At 41.0% G+C, this 11,779-nt stretch overlaps 1 pseudogene; it reads right to left on the reverse strand.

Moving 5' to 3' along the window:
* Positions 1–7,393: 7,393 nt before the first annotated feature.
* Positions 7,394–11,088, reverse strand: LOC137635452 (piggyBac transposable element-derived protein 4-like; annotated as a pseudogene).
* Positions 11,089–11,779: the final 691 nt, after the last annotated feature.

Here is an 11,779-nt window from a genome sequence, read left to right on the forward strand (position 1 = left end):
TACATATATATATATATATACTGTATATATATATATATATATATATATATATATATATATATATATATATATATATATATATATATACTATATATATATATATATATATATATATATATATATATATATATATATATATATATATATATATATATATATATATATATATATATATACTTATATATATATATATATATATGTATATATATATATATATATATATATATATATATATATATATATATATATATATATCATCTCCTCCTACGCCTATTGACGTAAAGGGCCTCAGTTAGATTTCGACATTCTTCTCTATCTTGAGCTTTCATCATCTAATATATATATATATATATATATATATATATATATATATATATATATATATATATATATATACATATATATATATATATATATATATATATATATATATATATATATATATATATATATATATATATATATACTGTATATATATATTGGCCCATATCATTTTCAAGTGTGTGTGCGTGGCCATTGCAAAGCCACGACCACCCAAAACAAAATACCTAGCTACTGGCATTCTGTCGTTTCCTCCACCCTTCTTCATCTCTTTCTCACCATCATCATCATCACCACCACCAGCAAGTCCTGAGGCGACAGCACTGTGGGTGAAGGGGGCAGGCCTGGATCGCTGGAAGCCCTTAGCCCACGACTGCACTCAGGTGGCGAGTCTAAGATTCAGTCGCTCTCTGGTGACGGTGCCGTGACACCAGAGTTCGGCAGCTGGACCCGTGACTGGGCTGGCCTATTGAGGACACCGCAGCCCACCCCACATGGGGAGGCCCCTAGAAAAGGTGGGGTAAACATCGGACACGGCAAACCCGTCTGGTCAGCTCACCGCGGCTGGCGGACATCCCACTAATGCGGTTGAAATAACAAGAAAAAATATTAACCTTAGGTGCGTGGAACATCCGCACCCTCCAAGACGTGACGAACACCAACTGCCCGGAACGACGTACAGCCCTCGTCTGCAAGGATCTAGCCCGCTTCAATGTTGATGTGGCGGCTCTTAGCGAGACCAGACTACCCGAAGAGGGCAACATCAGGGAAGCCGGAACAGGCTACACTATCTTCTGGAAAGGCAAGGCCCTAGAGGAGCCTCGCATCCACGGTGTCGGCTTCGCCATCCGTTCCCAGCTAGTGCAGCAGCACAACCTCGCTCCCAAGGCCATCAGTGAGCGCCTGATGACTGTCCGCATCCCCATCACGCGGGACAGACATCTCACCCTGATCTCTGTCTACGCCCCGACTATGACCTCAACCAATGATAACAAAGCTGCCTTCTACACCCAGCTCGACCGCACCATCCAGGCAGTGCCCGCCAATGACAAGCTCGTTGTGCTTGGCGACTTTAATGCCCGAGTAGGCAAAGACCATCGCCTGTGGGAGGGAATCATCGGCTGCCATGGCATTGGAAATTGCAATGCCAATGGCCAACTCCTACTGGGTCTGTGTGCAGAACACCAACTTGTGGTAACCAACACCATCTTCCAGTTACCAAAGCGACAAAAGACCACATGGAGACACCCACGGTCTAAACACTGGCACACCCTGGACTACGTCCTGACCGGAGCCAGAGACCGAGGAGACGTCCGCATCACCCGATCCATGCCCGGAGCGGACGACTGCTGGACGGACCACAGACTCCTCATCTCCCGACTCTCCATGACGACCCTACGACCACCCAGAAGGGCACCTGACAGCGTACCACACCAACGCTTTGATTGTAGTAAGCTCCGCAACCCACAGGTGGCACAGAACTACAAGGAGGCCTGCGAACAATACCTCGCAGACCCTGTGGGTCAGGCCACTGTCGAGCACCATTGGACCACCCTCAGAAATGCCATGGCCCGTGCCGCGGAGGAAACACTAGGCTTCACCACCAAGAAACGGCAGGATTGGTTTGATGAGAATGATGCTACCATCTCTCTTCTCATTGAAACCAAACGACAAGCACGCCTGACTTTGGAAAACCAACCAACAGCAGCTAACAAATGTGCTCACAAGGCGGCTGAAGCTGGTTGCCAAAGAGGTATCTGTGAAGCCCAGAACACCTGGTGGCAAAGAAAAGCTGCAGAAATACAGAGTTTCGCTGACCAACGTGACCTGCGCAGCTTCTATGCAGCAACAAAAGAAACATTCGGTCCCACACGGTCATCAGTGGGCAGCCTGAAGGACGCGGATGGGGCCACGACCATCACCGACAGCGAGGGCATCCTGGCCAGGTGGAGGTCTCACTTTGAGAACCTCCTCAATGACCAAGCAGACACCCCAGACGATCTCCTGCGAATGACCCCGCAGCATCCCGTCCGTCACTGGATGGCACTACCACCCTCCATCCATGACTTCAACAAGGCCCTGCAGCGCATGAAGCCCGGCAAAGCCCCAGGGCCAGACAACATCCCGTTGGAGCTCCTCACTCACGGTGGCCCCGGCTTGAGGAACCGTTTGATGCTCCTTATACTGAAAATATGGGAGACCAAGACCCCCCCCCCCCAGTGTCTTCCGCGATGCAAACATCACTACCATCTTCAAGAAGGGAGACAGGGAGAACTGTAACAACTACCGGGGAATATCACTACTAAGCATCGCGAGTAAGATTTTCGCTCGGATTCTCCTTGACCGCCTCCTTATTCTCGCAGAAGACGTCCTGCCAGAGTCCCAGTGCGGCTTTCGACTTTCCCGCGGGACCATAGACATGATCTTCTGTGCGCGACAACTACAAGAGAAGAGCCTCGAACAACAAAAGCCCATAATGTTCATCTTCTGGGATTTGAAAAAGGCCTTCGACAAAGTACCTCGACCTGCCATGTGGGCTGTCCTCAAAAGATATGGCTGCCCACCCGATTTTGTCGAGCTGGTGCGTGCCCTCCATGACGGAATGGTTGGGAGAGTCTGCCACCAGAACTCTCTTTCAGACCCATTCCCCATCAACGGCGGCCTGAAGCAGGGCTGTGTTCTGGCCCCGACGTGTTTCTCGCTATACACCGCAGCAATGCTCAACGAGATTCCCCCAGACACACCCTCAGTCTACCTACGTTTCCGCATGGATGGAGGCGCTTTCAACCTCGCTAGACTCCGCGCCAGAACCAAGACCACCTTGTGTGCAGTGCGAAAACTGCAGTATGCTGACGACAATGCCACCCCAGGTCAGACGGCAGAGGACTGATGCTCCTCAACTTCAATACCACAGTGAATGACCAACCGTTAGAACAGGTGGACCAGTTCTCCTACCTAGGGAGCATCCTAACATCAGCTCCCACAAGCAAAAAGGACGTGGAGAACAGGATCAGGGCAGCCCACTCCGCCTTTGGCCGACTCAACCGCCGCGTATTTAACAACCACGCACTGACAATGACCACCAAAATAATGGTGTTCAGGGCAGTAGTCCTCTCCCCGCTCCTGTATGCATGTGAAACATGGACGCTATATAGTAACGATCTTAAAAACCTAGAACGCTTCCAACAAAGGAAACTAAGGCAGATCTTGAAAATCCCCTGGGAGAGCCACACCACTAACATTGAAGTCTTAGAACGTGCCTCGCTGTCCAGCGTGGAGGCCACCATCATCCACCACCGCCTCCGCTGGATAGGACACGTGCATAGGATGGATCCATCTAGGCTCCCAAAGAAAATATTCTACGGAGAACTGACCCAGGGCACCAGACCACGAGGAGCCCCGAAAATGCGCTATAAAGATCAACTAAAGCGCACCCTGGCTCTAACTGACATCGATCCTTCCTCATGGGAAGAAACAGCCAGGGACAGGAAAACCTGGAGGAGTACAGTACACCATGGCACAGTGGACTTCGAGGAGAGGAGGAGACAAAATGAGGAGGCTAGGAGGAGAAGAAGGAGAGAGCAATTAGAACAGCCCCGCCCACCACCTACCCTCCCATGTGAACACTGTCCGCGACTCTTCCACCACAGACTAGGACTTAACAGCCACATCAGGCATAAGCACCCACCCCACAGATAGGAGGCTGATGGCTAACGACAGAACCCAATACTCGGACACGAGTGGGCGCTGACGACGACGACGTATATATATGTATATATATATATATATATATATATATATATATATATATATATATATATATATTACATATATACAGTATATATATACATTATATATATGTATATATACAGTATATATATATATATATATATATATATATATATATATATATATATATATATATATATATATATATTATATATATATATATATATACATATATATATATAGGGAGAGAGAGAGAGAGAGAGAGAGAGGGGGGGGGAAAGATACCTCAAAGATTAAACTGACTCTTCCTTAAAGAAATCCTAATCTTATAAGCTGGATGACCATTGATTGACAGATGTGACCCGACCGCCATAAGTTTGGAGATAAAGAAACCCTTCCAGGGTCATTACAAGCATTGTTTATGCTTTGATGTCCGTTTTTAACATATATATATATATATATATATATATATATATATATATATATATATATATATATATATATATATATATATTGTAGTGTACCAGCAAAAAAGACAATAACCAAGGAAGTATTGTAGAGATGATTTTATTTAGACGATTTAGTGCAGTTGTAAAGAAAGGGTGAGGGATATGGGGTGCCTAATCTTTTAATCTGGCTTTATCGTTGTTTTAAAAAGTTTTCGACTTGTCTCTAAAGAGTGATTCCTTCAAGGGAAAATTAACCAAGTGTTTACACTCGATCACGATACCTTTTGGAAATGAGCTCTTCTCAGCGGCCACGACAGAATGGTTTGACTATAGTGGCCCGCAAAACACTTCCCTAACATATAATACCTGCCCACTCCCTGTGACCGACCCTAGCGGAATAAGCTTGACTGCTCATAAGGTCGATATAGCTTTTGTGCCTTGTTGGAGTCCTTACCAACTAAAAAAAAAAAAAAAAAAAACAGTTGCTGCTTCTTGGTATTACTCATGAGTACCTATGAGTATGGCTGTTCTTGGATGTCCGGAAATCCCAGTAATTGTCAGCATTCCACTGTCAATACTGGCGAGAAAGCAGGCTTTTGCCTTGTGATGCTCAGTTTGGAGCTGTAGGGTCAGGCGGCAAGCCAACTTTGAGGAGACGTTAGGAACAGAAAAGATGGAAATTCACCCAGCAGGTGGGTAACTATCTTCCACCCTCTCCTTTTTACACTAGTGGTGACAAAGCTAATAATTATATAAGCTATTGAGTGAGAGTTCAAAACAGATACGCATCAGAATATATCACAGATATTGAAAATGACTGAGAAACTGAAACTAAGGTACAAATGGGCGAAATGCCAAAAAAAAAAACAATAGGTGTGTAGTCTTCATAGAAGGGTGCACTGAAAATCTGTACCATACAAGTGCATGTTTGATATGTTAGCAAGAACAAAATATAGAAAAACTAAAGAATGAGAGCCAAGAACTAAGAAAACAATTGAGAGAGATCATGTCTAAGTTCCAACAGTTAGAAATAAGGAACAAAGAAGTTATTGATGATGTGGTAGAAAAAGGGATTAGTATCCAAGAAATTCAAAATAAGGTAAAATCAAGGAATGAATTTAGACAGGAAATAACCAACAAAAACCGAGAGTTCACGAAACTCACTAGAGGAAGGGTAGCTAAGGCCAATAAGACTCAACAACAGCCTAGAAATGAAACTACCACAATAAAACAGATTCACTCCCCTTGCAGAGGAAGAGGAAGATGAGACGTTGTTAATTGGAGAGTCTATGGTGAAGGACCAAGGGGAGCACTTTGGCCTCAAAAAGAGAAGAAAGGTCAGGTCCCATCCAGGTGCCAACGCAGAGAAGATAGAAGAAGGGGTCAGTAAAATTATAACATAGAAGAAGAAGGCCACTATAATTGTTCAGGCAACCGGAAATGACCTATTCATAAGAAAGGATACTGCTGGCCAAACAGAACCTCAGGTTAAACAGACAAAAAAAAAAATGAAAAAAAAAAAACTTTTGAAACGGCTGGTAACAAGATCAATAATACTAGTGTTATAGGTATTCTCCCAAGACTCAATGACAGACACTTCACCCCTAGTTAGGCCTTAGGGATAAACAAAAGACAGGGCCACAGGCCAGAAAGAGTAAGTGAAATTTATAGATCTTTTGGATACTTTCTATGGCAAGAGAAAATTATTCATAAGAGACGGAATAAACTTTAGTGAAGAAGGCAAGAGAATGTATAGAAAACAACTTAATCCCAGCCTGTACAATTTCTTAAACACAGTACACCAAGAACAAACTAGACCCATAGAAAATCCTCAACAACAAATAGAAGAAATTTGGTGGAAACTTAGACAATGCAGATAAAAATAAAAGCAAAACACTTAGTAATCAGGGACTCTAGCAAAGCCACAGAGGAAGATAAGAAGATCGAATATTTTCCTCAGAATTGCATAATTCAATGGTCAGTCAGTTAGAAACAAAATAGAAAACTTTAGGGCAATAATAGCTAGTGAGGAACTAGATGGCATAGGCAATACCGAGACCTGGATTGAAAAAAGAAAAAAAGGACTTTATCGGAGAATACAAACTCCCAGGTTTCAAACTTTTAAAGAAGGATCGCCTTACAAAAGAAGGTGAAGGATTGAAGCTCTATGCTGAAAATCACTTAACCCTGGACAGGTAAACGTCTAAATCGATAACATAACAGGTAAACGTGTAGCATATACACTAGAGCTTGTTTCAACTTCACTTGGTAGTTCTGGTAATGCATTTTTTTTTATGAATTTTTCTATACATATAATTCTAGCTAGCTACGACTAGGACATACTCAATAATAAACATGGAAATAACTTAATGATTTTTTATTAACTCAGACCTGAAAACTTTTGTTGATTTTGAGAGACTACCACTCTCGGGGCCTTGGTAGCCTTTGTCCTTGCTACTTGATAAAAACAGCCTAATGGTAGTTTCTAGGAGTCCCTGAGGCATATTCAGTTGAAAAATGAACCTCCTAGGCAGAAAACAGAAAAATCTGGAACGAAAAGAAAAAGGGGAAAAATTTTTAGTAACGAAAAAAAGTTACATGTGACAACAAATTTTTTTCTAATGTACATTATAAGCTGAGTCTGGTGAAAATTGTATACATAAAATTTGATTAATAGATAAATACGATGGTATATGAAAATCCTGAAATGAAAAAAGTTAACTATTTTTTTTTTAAATTTAAAAAAATAAGTAATGCCGATAATGAATTTTTCCCTTTCATATTTAAACTATTCCAGTCTATGTGACCTATAATATCCGCAAATTATTGCCAGAATTGTAGAAAACTCTAGGATAAAACAGAAAATAATGAATACTAACCATTCTGGGCTACATTCAGTGCGGTGTCCTAATATGAAGATGGCAAGAAGACTTTTTACAGTTGACGCACAACAGCTTCGTCCTAGCTGTTGACGAACGAGGACAAATATGGCATATTTGTCGCTTTTCTGTCTTCATTGCATCTTCCTGTTGTTGCCTGCGGAGCGGTTGCACGGAACCAAATACACTTTGGATACATACTGCAAGATCCCTTTGAAGACCAGTCCGGATGAGTCTGTAGTATGCCCAAGGACGACATAGATCCATCGCCAATTTCATCCCAAACTGACGTCCTGTGGCATCTCTGAAGTTAGGTCTGTTGGAATATATTATGATTGCATTATTCACAATAATATTCAGAATGTCATAAAACAGACATAATGGCCATCTCCTTGTCTTTCGACTGCAAGATATTGCAGCAAACCTTTGATCGAAGATGTCCACTCCCCCTTTGGTTGCAATGTAAAACATATGGAATTGCGTTTTCTTTCCTTCGACAATGGTTGACCTATGGTGAACTGTAGATAACAGCTGAATCCTCTTAGTTGTGTTGACTTTCTGGCAGAGCACTGTTACCTTATCCTCATAGTTGTATACGGTCACCGAATCGCCAAGGTTGATCTTCGCGTCCATAATTTCCCGTGGTACGTAAGGCTTTGGTCTGATTGTCCTGACTATATGCATGGAGGCTTCTTTCAGCTTGTGGGGTAAGGGCAGAGATGTAAACTAATTGTCAGTAGTTACTACATGCCTTGAACGCTGGAATGGACTGATTAGTTCCAAAGTGAAGAACTCTCCAAGCGTGCCACTCTTCACCTTGTCTGACATAGTCCCTTTTCCAAGGTATGGCATTCCATTACACATGCAATGGCTATCTGCATCACATGCCATCACCAGCTTGATGCCGTACCTGTAAGAACAATAAAATCATTAAAATCATATATGCAAAATTCAACACACAGACATAGAGTCTATATACTGTATATATATATATATATATATATATATATATATATATATATATATATATATATATATATATATATATATATATATATATATATATATATATATATATATATATATATATATATATATATATATATATATGTATATATATATATATATATATATATATATATATATATATATATATATGTACATATATATACTGTATATATATATATATATATATATATATATATATATATATGTATATATATGTATATATATATATATATATATATATATATATATATATATATATATATATATATATATATATATATATTACGAGAAGAGCACATTACCAAAAACGAAATCTGCTTACTTTGCTGGTTTGTTTGGAATGAACATCCGGAGTATGCAATGCCCCCGAAATGCAAGAAGCTGCTCATCTGCAGTTACATGTGGCCCTGGACGATAATTCACAGTGCACTTGTGAATCACAGAATCCCAAAATTTCCGTCAAATCGGTCATTTTGCTTCCTCACATTTCTTGTGGTACTGTCATCAAATCTTAGGTAGTGGAGAATGAAGGAGAACCTACGATCACTCATGACACTCCTGTAGAAGGGACAGCCAGCCACATACTGGTGACAACATTTCCTCTGTTGCCACGTGATTGATGCCACTAAACAAAAGACTGCCAATGAATGCCCTCATCTCCATCAGGTTCACATCCCTAAATGTTGCACTGTAGGTTGTACTAAACTGTTCTCTAATTGCATTCATTTTATCATTAGTATTTAGGCACACTTCAGCTAACATCGTATCATCTAAAAATAAAGAAAACATATCACTCACAGAGGTAGCACTTTCAGTCATAATAGAGGGAGCATCTTTTTCTATGGATGCCTTCACAATACTGGGTAAACGAGGATTTGGGTCACTGTGCCCTACGGTCTTGTCCTTGGCACGCAGAACTTTCTGGTCAAGCTTCTTGATGGGCTCCCCAAGTTCAGGATGGAGCTCCCCCCTTTTCCTCTTCCGACTTCTCTCTTCTGAAAGGCTTAACCTTTCTGAAGGAGATGCTGAAGAAGTTGAAGGCACTGCTGACAAAGGGAAGTCACTGCTGATGAAGGGGGAGGCACTGCTGACAAAATGGAAGGCACTTCTGACGAAGGGGAAGGCACTGCTGACAAAATGGAAGGCACTGCTGACGAAGGGGAAGGCACTGCTGAAAAAGGGGAAGGCACTGCTGACAAAATGGAAGGCACTGCTGACGAAGAAGAAGGCACTGCTGAAAAAGGGGAAGGCACTGCTGACAAAATGGAAGGCACTGCTGACGAAGGGGAAGGCACTGCTGATAAAGGGGAAGTCATTGCTGAAGAAAAAGGCACTGCTGGTGAAGACGAAGGCACTGTTGACAAAAGGAAAAGGCGCTGCTGACAAAGAAGGCACTGCTGACAAAAGAGAAGGCACTGCAAACGAAGTGGAAGGCACTGCAGGTGGTTCATCAAATGCCAAGCAAGCTGATAGTTCGACAGAAATATCTTGTTCTCATTTTCCATGTCATAATCGTCCTCACACGTGCTATCTACCTCTAGTTCGTCATCATCAACCTCTGTATCACTATCAAGGTCATCAGTGCTGAACAATCTCATCAAGATCTCCTCTTCAGAAAGATTTCTGCGGGCTATGATCGAAACGGAAAAAAGAGAAAAAAAAACACATTACTAATATTGGCTAAATTAACTATAGATGGTAATCCTACATCCAATATACCATTAGCATCATGTTCTGAAATCATCTATCAACGTTCACTATAAGTATCAAAAGACTTTTCACAGATATAAATATATTGTAATCAATATTGTAAGACTTGTGAAAATCAATCACAGTCACTTACCAGATAAACGTGCAGCGTATATGCTACCAGGAAAAACAAAAATGGCGATTTCCAGAAAACGGCAAGAGAGGGGACAATGGCAGCGGTTCCTTCAGCTGTGTCTCTGGTCTAATTAACCGGTGCTGGGTAAATTTCCGCTCAGAAGCCGAACCCAAGCGGCGGAGAAGGGAAAAAGTGATTTTGCGCATATAGGCGGTAGCGTATACGCTACACATTTACCTGTTGCTGCCTTCACCGAAGATGTTTCTTGGACTCCTTTTAACTTGGGCGTTGCTGTGAGTGGAAACAACGGAGAGCTGCCTGCGGCATGGAGTTTCGTAGCTTTTTCTATGTGTTGCTTTTCCTACTCCGCATTAGATCGAGAGGCTTCCTTTACTTTTACGAGCTTGTTCGACATCGCTATGGAGCTGGAATTCTCTCACAGTACAGGACTCTGGAGAGGCGTGTCAAGAAGTTGGAGAAAGCCAAACTCGATCTAGAATTTCTTCAGTACTGTCAACTGAATAACATTGTACCGAATTTTGTAAAATTTAAACTGAAGGCAGCAACAGCCAGTAATGAACACAAATTTCATGGTATGGATAGGGAAAGAGTAGTTCAAAATGTCCTTTTTTATTATTCCCAACGTTTCGTGAATTACTCTTTCCCTATTCATACCATGAAATTTGTGTTCATTACTGGCTGTTGTTGCCTTCACCGAAGATGTTTCTTGGACTCGTTTTAACTTGGGCGTTGCTGTGAGTGGAACCAACGGAGAGCTGCCTGCGGCATGGAGTTTTGTAACTTTTTGTATGTGTTGCTTTTCCTACTCTGTATTAGATCGAGGGGCTTCCTTCACTTTCACGAGCTTGTTCGACATAGCTATGGAGCTGGACTTCTCTCACAGTCAACTGAATAATATTGTACCGAATTTTGTAAAATTTAAACTATAAAGATCGTCTTTATATCAAACGAAATTTTATCATGATGCCACAAAATGTCTTTTAGAAATAGAAATAAAAAATAAACTATTCTAATTATGTTTTATCTAAAAGAGAAGAATTTCTGTTGTTGTTGGGTTTGGATTTCTGTCTTCCGAACTTCAGACCTAATTACTATAAGTTTTTTCTGTCTCTAGAGTCACTATTTCAAAGGCTTAAATCTCTGACCTTTGACATGAATCTTGGTAACCTGCAATCCAAACTATATGAAATATCACATGCTGCATTTGGGAAACTAAAAACCAGGTGGACACCCTTTTTTAAGAAAACAGATTTTGATATATTGAGGAATCCTTGCCAATAGAGATAATCTTATCATTACTAGACCGGTAAAGGCAAAGGAACTGTCATTTTAGATAAGAGGAATATGTGGGAAAAAATGGAAAGTATTTTAAATGATGAATCTATATTTCTGAAAATTGGCAAGCCTAATTTTAATAATATTTCTAAACCGAGGATAGAATTAATAGATTTTTAAAGACTCTTAAAAATGAAAAAATCCATAATTGAAACTACCTACCAAAATTTGTTCTGTTCGGGGTCTTCCTATGGCATCTTATATGGTTTACC

The sequence above is a fragment of the Palaemon carinicauda genome, unplaced genomic scaffold, assembly GCF_036898095.1.
Source record: "Palaemon carinicauda isolate YSFRI2023 unplaced genomic scaffold, ASM3689809v2 scaffold1266, whole genome shotgun sequence".
NCBI classification, from domain to species: domain Eukaryota; kingdom Metazoa; phylum Arthropoda; class Malacostraca; order Decapoda; family Palaemonidae; genus Palaemon; species Palaemon carinicauda.